Below are 11383 nucleotides of genomic sequence, written 5' to 3' on the forward strand. Positions count from 1 at the left end.
ACACAAACACAGAGAAGCCTTGTCATGAGGTCACCTTCTCCTTATCTCTGCAATGCTGATGGAATATACACATCTGTCAGAATTCTTTTCTCAGAGCTCCTTGAGTCAGCCAGAAGGGCAGAAGCACAAGTAGGTCCACAATTTACCAAGAGGTAGATGTCCTTGCTTTCTTATCTCCCCCAGCCTCCCTTCTCTGAAGACATGGAAGTGAAAATTTTCTGGAGCCCAGGAGAAGATTTTACCAAGAGCAGAATGCACAAATGTAAATCAATCTCTTTTTTTCCAAAGGGGGTAGGGAAGAAGATGAAGCTTTTGTGCGAACTGCCTAATTTTCAAGAGGCAGCCCTTCCCCAAGATTCATTTCCAAACCTTTTTAAAATGCTTACTGTGGGAAAGTCTTATCAAAGATGGTCTATTTTTTATCTGGAATTTCCTTCTCAATGGTAATTACAAAGCTAAAAAATCTTGGGAAATCTGTTTTGACCTGTCTGTGTAAGACACAGAGAATACAGTTTCAGATCAGCCTTTTTAAAAAATGTGTGTTTTCCAACCCCCTAAAGCTCAGATGTGCTGGCTCTGTAGGGTTTGGGGAAATTTCTTTGCCTTGGTTGTGAATGGTCATAGCTGCCTCCCTGAGAGCCCTTTGCTGAAGTCACCCCTGATAACCAACAGCCTCTGTGTACAAAGAAAGTATGGTAAAATGAGCTTCACACAGTCTCTGTGGGAGAAGAATGGGAAAATGTAGCCTGGAGAGGTGAATTTAACATCAAGGGTGGCCCAGCGTTTTCAGGAGAGGGGAGTGGGACTTGCTGGTTTGCCTGCTAATAGTCATTAACCTTTCCTGCTTCCTTACTCACTGCCAAGAGCTGGTCCAAGCACTTTGTATGCATCAACACGTTTAACTTTCACTGTTATTCTGTGAGGGAAGAACTTCTACCTTCTCACTTGACGAATCTGTGAACTCAGGCATAGAGAGGGTAAGTAACTTTGTAAGGTAAAATACTCAGTAAGTAACAAAGGTGGGATTTAAGCCCAGCGCTCAGGTTTTTGACCATTACGTCACACTGCCCCTTCAGGAGCAGGACGAAGCGGGGTTGGCTGGGGGATGACGGCATGGCTAGATGGGTTTCCAACACAGTGGTCTAGGCAGAACTTGGTCGTCTGAAAAAGTGGGCATAAGTGAATATGCAAACTACTATCAAATATTAAAGATTTCAAGAATCCTTTCATTTGTATAAATAGGCCCAGGAGAATGTGAGCTTTTCCTATCTCTATTTAATCCTCCCTACACCCACTTCCAACTCTTCTAATTTTGCTGCTTTCCATGTCACTAGACCCAAGTAGTCATAAACATTTGTCCAAATCTAATATGTTTAAGAATGTTGAAAACAGCTGAATCATGTACACACACACACATACACAGCAAAAGAGAAATTCAACGTATGCCCAATTATTTTAGATAGTTTCCCCAATTTTTAATAGAATTCGTTTCTGACTAGAAAAGCAACTTAAGTTTCGTTTAGTCTGATAGGTTTCAACTAGAGGCAATAGAGAAACACCCAAAGGGTTCTGTCAAGGATACTAGGCTTGCTACAATGACTGAGTGAGGGGTATGGGCAATTTATATTTAGTTGATGGAGCCAGGGACGTCAAATGTCCCATAATGAGGTCAAAACTGTTTTAATAATAACACCAAGACATCATTTACTGTTATCACTCTCATTCCCTCAGGGAGTGCATGGTGGGGTTTTTCAGAAGCTACATGATATGTGATGATACTGCATAATGAAATGTATCAACATTTAGAAAATCTGTGAACAAACATTTTCAAAATAACATATGTATGATGTTATAGAATCATGCTTGGGCAAAATATTTATTAAAAATATAAAAAGGTCAATGGATTTTAATGTGCCTAAGGACAAAAGAGTTCGTAGATTATGGTTTAAGATTCCACATGATAACTGATATTTAAGAAACTATCACAGCTTGATTTTTAATATAATATCAAAAAAAATACCCACAATTATATGAAAAAGCTATTAAAATATGTCTTCCATTCTTGACTACTAACTTGTATGAGGACAAATTTTCTTCATACACTTCAACCAAAATGACATATCACAGTGGGCTAATTAAATGCAGGAGCAGACAGCGGATTCAACTGTCTTCTGTTATGCCAGGCATGAAAGAGATTTACAAAGTCATAAAGCAATGCCAATCTTGTCACAAAATCTATTTTGTTTTCTAAAATACATTTATTACTCATAAAATGTTATTTAAATTACTATACAATGAGTTTATTAATTTTCAAATGAATGAATAAGTGAATCTTTTAAAAATTCTCCATTTGAATTTCTCAGTTTAAAATTTAATTTAAATTTAATTAATTTTAATTTAATTTCATAAATGTCCATAGATGGAACCCAAATAAATACAAGTTCTTTATGGATCTTTAGTAATTTTTAAGGGTGTAAAGGGGCCCAAAAATGAAAATGTTTGAGTATTACTGCCCTTCATCATATCGATTTGACTAAATCCGACTTTCCCGATTGAGACCAGGATATCTATTTTTAAAATTTTTGATGTTTCTGATACAAACTACAATGAGGGTCATTGAAATCAAGAAGGTGTCTTGTTGAAGAAGGTCTCGTTCTATTGTTGTAGGAACAATGCCAGGACAAGGACAGGTCTTTTCAGGCTTTGGGGGGAATACAAGGAGGCTGTTTCTCTCCTTCAGCCTGGAGCAAACTCCCCAGAAGTGGGGGTAAGGAGGCGCCTCACAACCCAACAACCACCGACACATCTTAACCAAGAGTCAGCTGAGAGGTAACCCGGGGTGCTGAGTCTCACCCAACCACCCAACCACTGTGGCATCTTAACCAACAGTCAGCTGAGAGCTAAATGGGTGCTGAGCCTCACCCAACCACACAACCACTGTGGCATCTTTTTTTTTTTTTTTTAAAGATTTATTTATTTATTTATTTAATTCCCCTCCCCTCCCCCGGTTGTCTGTTTTCTGTGTCTTTTTGCTGCGTCTTGTTTCTTTGTCCGCTTCTGTTGTTGTCAGCGGCACGGGAAGTGTGGGCGGCGCCATTCCTCGGCAGGCTGCTCCCTCCTTCGCGCTGGGCGGCTCTCCTTATGGGTGCACTCCTTGCGTGTGGGGCTCCCCTACGCGGGGGACACCCCTGTGTAGCACGGCACTCCTTGCGCGCATCAGCACTGCGCATGGGCCAGCTCCACACGGGTCAAGGAGGCCCGGGGCTTGAACCGCGGACCTCCCATGTGGTAGACGGACGCCCTAACCACTGTGGCATCTTAACCAACAGTCAGCTGAGAGCTAAATGGGTGCTGAGCCTCACCCAACCACCCAACTACTGTCGCATCTTAACCAACAGTCAGCTGAGAGTTAAACCGGGGTGCTGAGCCTCAGGAAGAAGAGCTCCAGCCCTGGGCACTCTTGCCAGAACAATGGTTTGAAAAGCCACATTCCCAGCCAAGAGGAATGTGACTCTTACAGCCTCCCCACTAACCTCAAGGCCAGAGGCAAAGAAGTAGTGTGTGGGTCAAATTTGGCTCACAGTTATGCACTATTTGTACTTTCCAGAATGAAACACTTTCTGGAATCAGATGGCAAAATCAGAAAACTAAAAATTCACATAAAAATCTCAGATTTCTAGGTTTTTTTGTTTGTTTATAATGGGAAGATCTGGCTCACATGAGCCTAAACTCTATTGTAGCAACAATCATCTGGAATTGCGTAGCTGCTGCTGCTACTGGCTGAGGCCTGAGCCTTCCTGTGAGCCACAGCCACCACAGCTCTTGGCCCCTGGGATGCCATCCCTGTTCTAGGGAACTCAAGGAGAACCTGGTCTTAAAAGACAGGGAATCGGACGGTGCTGATGGAGAACAAGATGGTCATCCAGACTTGGTGTGGCATGGAAGGGTCTGCAATATGGCATTGAAACTTCAGATAGGTCTAATTTGATTGGGGCACAAAGGTTAGAGACAAAACAGTTTGGTCTTCCTATTACTGGTTTTAAATTGTGCTAGTAATTCCTCTAATGGCTCAAATTAGCTATAGGTGGTTGATTGCATCGTATTGGTGACTATCAGGAGGTCAGTGTACCCAGTATTTCCCATTCAATACCCTTTTTTTTTACACCTGCTCCCCTCAATATCCTTTTAACATCACTTGTGTGACCATGAAAATGGCAGCTATAATAAACCTCCAAATACAATAAACCCATACTATGCTTTTGCTCTGTTGCCGAATTTTCATATTTGGTCTTCATTTGTCAAGCCAGTTAAGAAGAGCCACTTCCTCAAGTGTCAGCTGTGGATCCAAAAACATCTACCAAAGATAAGCTGTTGTCATGGCAAACAAACAACATCGACCTAAAGGTGATGGATCATGGGACTTGGTTACTGTACATGCCGTGTGAATCCTCTCTGCCTTCAACGTCACTTAACTCCACATGTAGCTTTTCAACACCATGTCCTGGGTTGTCTCAAAAGCACTTTGCTTCTCACTTTGCAACTCCTCAAGCAAATGTCATGAGCCACATTATGTGGATCACTGCTTATTAAACAGTTTTTATTTGTTCAACTCTTGCTTTTGTTCAAATATATTTGTGAATGTTGGGAAAATGCAAAATATGATCGATAGTAGAATCAGAAAGTTTTTGAATTTTGCTTGTTTTTTTTGTTTATTTTCTGGCTCATTAAAACAAAAATATATCGAGGCAGATCCTAGGACAAAACTTCACTTGAAAAACCTTGGTCACATGAGGTTGTATCCTGGGTTTAAGAAGTTGAAAAATCTAGGTCTTGTGATTAATTCTTCCCCTGACTAGTTAGGTGAGTTTAGTTAAATTGCTTCATTTTTCTGTGATTCCTTTGTCCAAAGAACAATACTAAATACAGCATTAAAAAGTACTAATAAACAAAAAGAATGGAGAGATGCCTATAGCTAACTTAAACATTTTGTTTAACCATTGTAGGTCACCAAGTTGTAAAACACCTATCATGCTTTGATTTAATTCATTTTTTTAAGATTTTATTTATTTTTTATTTATTTCTCTCCCCTCCCCCTCCCCACAGTTGTCTGGTCTCTGTGTCTATTTGCTGTGTGTTCTTCTGTGACCACTTCTATCCTTATCAGCGGCACTGGGAATCTGTGTTTCTTTTTGTTGCGTCATCTTATTGTGTCAGCTCTCTGTGTGTGTGGCGCCATTCCTGGGTAGGCTGCACTTTCTTTCGCACTGGGCGGCTCTCCTTATGGGGCGCAATCCTTGTGCATGGGGCTCCCCTATACAGAGGACACCCCTGTGTGGCAGGGCACTCCTTGAGTGCATCAGCTCTGTGCATGGGCCAGCTCCACACAGGTCAAGGAGGCCCAGGGTTTGAACCGCGGACCTCCTATGTGGTAGGCAGATGCCCTATCCAGTGGGCCAAGTCCACTTCTGCTTTGATTTAAAATTATTTTCCTATTAGATACATATTTATCATGTTCATAAGTATTGCTCAAAATTTGGTTTTAATTGAACATTAGTTCACTTGATGTTTGAATGTGTCCATTTACTTGGCCAAGCTCTTATTGAGGGGAGGAGTATAATAAGATATGTTCCAAATGTTACCTGTTTGAGAGCTTGATACGTGTCTCCTACATTTGGGGGGAAGTCACAGAGGACTCACGTCAGACCCCACCTAGGAAATATTAAGTCAAAAAATGGGCTGGTGACCTGCTTTGGTGGAGAAGTGAAGAAGAGAAGTTATTGTTGAGGGACTGGCTTGCACTCTAGGGGTCAGTTGGGGCAAGAAATGCATGCCTGCTTCCCAGGGACCAGGTTTGGACAATGCACAGAAGAGAGTTAGTTCAGAGGTTTCGTGATACTTTTAAAAGATGCCTGAAAAATGGTCACCACTCTTCCTGTCAGAAAATGGAGTCCAGTTTCCCTCCCCTTGATGCTGAGTTAGCTTCAGTGACTCACTCCTAGCAAATAGAATGCAGTGGAAATGATGCTGCATGACTTTCCAGGCTAGATAATGAAAGTGTCTTGGGACACTAGCTCTGGGCGCCCTCTGCCATCATACAAGAAGCCTGGTTATGCTTTGAGGCAACCATGTCTAAAGAATGCATGAAGAGAACAGAGAGAAAGAGACCACCCCCCCCTCGGCAGGGTGCCAGACAGGTGAGTGAGCCAGGCTTCACGAAGACCGAGCCCCAGCTATGTTGGAGAGACCACATGATAGGACACCAGAGAAAATCTCCTCCATGAGCCCAATCAACCCCCAGATCCATCAGCAAAATAAATGATGGTTATTGTTTCCAGCTACAGTTTGGGATGGTCTGTCACACGGTGATAGGTAACTGGGGCACTCTACAATAAGAGCACACAAAGGCGCAATGGGACACTGGTAGAGAGGAAGCTGAGGTGGACTCTGGTTGCAGCCGGAGCAAGCCCCTGGCTCTCAGGTCTCAGGACCAACAGAGGGAGAGGCAATTGCAAAATTAGAGGTTTTCAAAGAATTCATAAGAGAGAGTGAGGCTCTGAATCTCTTTCAGACTCAGACAGCATGACACTGGCTATGACAGTTGAAGTCAGGATTCCTTCCCTATTTCTCCACCTCCCTTCCATCCCTTTGCTTCCACACTAGGGGGGTCAGACACTGGGCTGAAAAGAGCCAGGGGAGGAGAAGAGAATGTCACAGGGCAAGGAGAATAAAGACCTATGTATAGCGGCCAGCTGAGGGAAGAAATTAATTATACAGTTCAAAGTGAAGTGCTAAAGCAGGAGGATTGCATCCAGTATCCATGTGGAATCTAAGGCCCCACTTGACATAGATGTGCAATGGACACAACCAATCCAATGTCCACAGAGAAAATGTGGCATTGGTGTGGGAAGGGTGGCCATGGTGGCTGCTGGGTACGGGGAATGGGAGGAAGAGATGAGATGGGGAGGCGTTTTCAGGACTTGGAGTTGTCCTGGGTGGTGCTTCACGGACAACTACAGGACATTGTAGATCCCCCCAGGGCCCAGTGGATGGAACGTGGGAGAGTGTGGGCTATGATGTGGACCATTGACTATGGGGTGCAGCGATGCCCAGAGATGTACTTACCAGATGCAATGGATGAGTCATGATGACGGGAGAGAGTGTTGCTGTGGGGGGAGTGGGGGTGGGGGCGGTGGGGTTGAATGGGGCCTCATATTTTTTTAATGTAATATTTTTTTAAAAAATGAATTAAATTAAAAAAAAAGAAGTTACAATATAACAGGAAGATACATCAGTCCAAATATTTAGTTGCAAAAATGTTGATAAAACTGATCAAATTCAAGAGAAAAAAATATGACAAATTATGAATTACTTTTTAAAAATAAAAAGCAGGATTTGTGACTAGGTCTCCTTATCTTATTAATATAAGAAGGATTTTTTTTTTGGTTTGTTTTAGAAAATGCCATCAAATATTCCCAGAAAAGCCTTCATTTCATCAGTTCCATCATCAGAATGATACCTACTGGGGAAAAAACACAAACTTAAAAATAACTCTTTTTGTACAAGAATTTAAAAATACATAATAAGTAATGTAATAATAAATACAAAATTGATAAATGGAGATTACTGTGAGGTTAATAATAAAAGTGGACTTCAATATGCATAATCTTATAGGAAGTCTGTGGGGGGAATATGCATCCTCCATAAACTATGAAAGGTAAGGATCGAGTTTTTTAGATATTTCTTTAAACATACTGGAAAATAATGTCATTTAATCAAAGTGTGAACTTTTCAAAGAGGAGAGAGAAACTGCTAGAGAATTACCCACAAAAGTAGTCAGGATTGGGGGTACTGATTAGACTTAATGTGACTTTTTCATTAAATCTTTAAAATTGTTAAAAGAATTGATTGGCTAATGCGACTTGAACTTTTGAAGAATTAACCGATTTCATGTGCGTTTCTCAACTGACTTTAAATTTTATATAATCAACATACTGTATTCAAATCAGTAAAAAGTTTATCAATGCAATATAATGTTTTAAATAATAGCATCAAATATATAGATTCTCAAATATCTCAAACATCTGATGAATCATCTTAAGGACCTGAGCTCACCATGGGTCTAAAATTTCAAAGTCTTTACTAAATAAAATGTTTAGGCTCTGATCTTTAAAATGAACCTGGAAACCAAGGAAAAAGGAATGCTGAATTTCTTTGTAAAAGTTTTTATTGATATAATCTTGATATGTCTTAAAGAGTTCTTACCTGAAATCAATTTCCTTCTTCCATTCACTGTTTCTAATAAAAAAATCTACATTGTTAAAAAAAAAAAAAAAGTGAAGTGCTCATGATTACTTGGGAGTGGGCAATTTTAGCCACTGAACTGAGCTTGTGTTTGTGTTGTGTTGTGTCACAACACAAACTACAGAACTTTCTATTTCCTCAGAGTGGCCTGAAAAGTCAGCACCTGCTAAATAAAGGCTTTTCCATGGGCTTTGGAAGGACTACTAGTCCCCCTGCTAGATTTAAAGTGGGCGAACAATCACGTTTGCTTTATGATGAGTTCTGCTTATTTCGCATATTCTGTAAAATTGGAAATTTGAGGCCAGCTGGACAGGGGCCCAGTAGATGGGGAACATTAAGGCAGAAGAATGAGTAGGTGACTGAGAAGGTGATAGTTCAGTGAAGAGGAAAGAGTGGTCCTTGCAAAAGGAATACCCTATGGATATTTGGCACATTTGCGTGCCTGAAGGAAGGCTACGGTGGCTGGAAGGTAGAGTGAGGAAGAGAGTCACATGACCCGAAGTTGGAGAGGAGCTGAGGGGTCATGCTTACCCAACCTGAGAGGCCGGGCAAAGTCCTGTTAGATTTTATGCCAGGAGCAAAAAGAATCCAATGAAGCACTGGAAGCAAAGGGGTGGCATCATCAGATTTGTTTTTGCCACATCCCTCTGTTTGTGTAGAAGGGGTGAGGGTGGATGTGGAGAGTCTGACTGAAAGACTGTTTCACTAGGCTATGCCAAAAATGACAGTTACTTTGCTGGCAGGCATTTTAATAATTTTAAGGAGGAGATACCATTTCTAAGCACAACACACAAAACCAAGAAGCCATAAAGGAAAAGGATGACAAATTGTTCCAGCAAAACATAATATTTTATATTAAAAAATTGTTCAAAAGATAAGCAATAAACTTGGAAAGTTCTTAGAAGCATATTACAAAGGGTTAATTGTGCATAATATGCAGAATTCTAACAAATCAATGAGAAAAATATGAACAATGGGTGAGAGACATGAAAAGCCAAGCCATAGAATAAAGAGAAATAGCTCAGAAATATATGAAAATGTGTTTAAACTCACCAATCATTAAAGAAGTACATTTTAAATGTCAGCGATTTATTTTATTTGGCATCCACAAAGAAAAACAATAGCATTCAACATTAGAAACCACACTCTCGTGTACGGCTGACCAAGTATAATTTGGTATATCCTTTTGGAAAGTAATTTGTTAGTGTCCAGTGTAATTATATATTTTAAGTGTGTTTAGCCTTTCCTTCAGATATTTCATTTTTATGAATATAACAAAATCTAAAGTAGGCAAAGTCAACAACGGAAAGAGAACCTTTGAGGGTAAGCTTTCCAGGGTCAGACCAGGAGGACTCCCACGAAAAGTAATGGAAAAGCCTGCCAGCCTAGTTCAGAATTCCATGAAATCATGGGGAAACCTGCCTCTTCCACACTGGGGGCTGAGGTAGATTGAATCATGTACCCCATCAAAAGACATGTCCTTAATCTTAACCCGAGGTCCTGCAGTCTGAACGCATTTGTAAATAGGACCCTTTGAAGATGTATTATCAGTTAAGGTGTGGACTCATTTTTTAATAGGATCTTCTAAAATCCTGTTTAGGTGTGGCCAAACCTGAATCAGGACAGCTATTCATCAATATTACTGGAGACCTTATGAAGAGAAGCCAGAAGACACGGAAGCCAAAAGTCGAGAAAAGACGGGAAAAGACCCTGTGATGGAGGCAGAGGTGCAAGCCAAGGAGCCTCAAGGGTTTCGGCAAGCCAGCTCCAGGCTTCAGGGGAAACGCACGGCCTTGCTGGGGCCTTGGTTTCAGACTTCTAGTCTCTCAAACCATGAGACAATAGATTCCTGTTGTAATGCCAGCCGGCGTGTGGCATTTGTCAGAGCTGCCCCCGTGAACTATGGGGGCCACGGAAGAGAGTGAGACCTTTCCCGCAGTAGCAAGGGAGAAGGAGGGGAATGGTAAAGGCTGCGCAGCAGAGCTATCCAGAGCACGGGAGGAGGCGTGGGGAGCAGGGAGGCTGGAGCGTCAACCTGATTCCTCCTTGGGCTGGGGGCTGAGCATCTGGCGTTATATCTTACAGCTTCTAGGCTCCCGGCATGGAGAGAACCTTCTGGGCAACCCTGAACGATGGGCCCAGAGCAACCAGGGCCAAACGCATGCCCCGAGGACTGTGGAGGGGACCCGGCCTCTGGTGTGTCCTGCATGTGGCCTCTCCATCACTCCATATCTGTCTGTGCAGAATTGCCAGTGAATTCTCAACCTAAAGGGACCCGCCTGTTGAGAAAGGGGCAGGAGGAGGGACCTGACCCTACCCTGCAGCTGTCTTGCAGGGAAAATATTCTCAAAGATGTAATCGTGAAGGGCAACTCTGAAGACGTGAGGAAAGCAGCAGGCAAGAGGGGACCTGGGAGAGGTGAAGACAGCCCCAGTGGGCCTTGTCTCGAACTGCCAAGGGGCCCCAGACCTGAGGCCAGAGGCCCACTTGGGTTCTCTTCCCCAAGTCTTGGGGGATCCTACCTTCTTGACACATGGATTCCGTAAGAAAAGGGCTGTGAAAATGTAGTCTTTTTGTAGTTTTGAGTAGAAGGGTGTGTAGCATCGTGGTGAAGGGCTTGACTGCTGAAAATGAGTTGCCTGGCTTCCAGTCCCACGTTCACTTTTGACTGGGCCAATGACTTTTGATGTATGGCTACTCCCTCTGTAACTCAGTTTCTTCATCTGTAAAATGGGGATAATGGGGTGCTAAGGATTAGTACAGTTTTGGGTCCTAATAGCAGGTATCACTCTCAAGTGGCTTTTGACCTCAAATCTCAAAGCTGTCTGTCAACAGTGAACCCTGCCGGCAGGTTAGATTTGTGATCCTCTCACTAGTCCTGTTAGGAATAGAGATATCTGCTTCATTTTCCTTTGGCTCTTTCCACTGAAGTAACCCTTCTGAGCAAAAACTGACTAAGGCAACCAGATTTAACAAATAAAAATACAGGATGCCCAGTTAAATTTGAATTTCAGACAAAGAATGAGTACTTTTTATGATTAGTATGTCTCGTGCAATAGTTTGGGCATACTTACACTAAAAA

This window comes from Dasypus novemcinctus, chromosome 17 (assembly GCF_030445035.2).
Source record: "Dasypus novemcinctus isolate mDasNov1 chromosome 17, mDasNov1.1.hap2, whole genome shotgun sequence".
Taxonomy (NCBI): domain Eukaryota; kingdom Metazoa; phylum Chordata; class Mammalia; order Cingulata; family Dasypodidae; genus Dasypus; species Dasypus novemcinctus.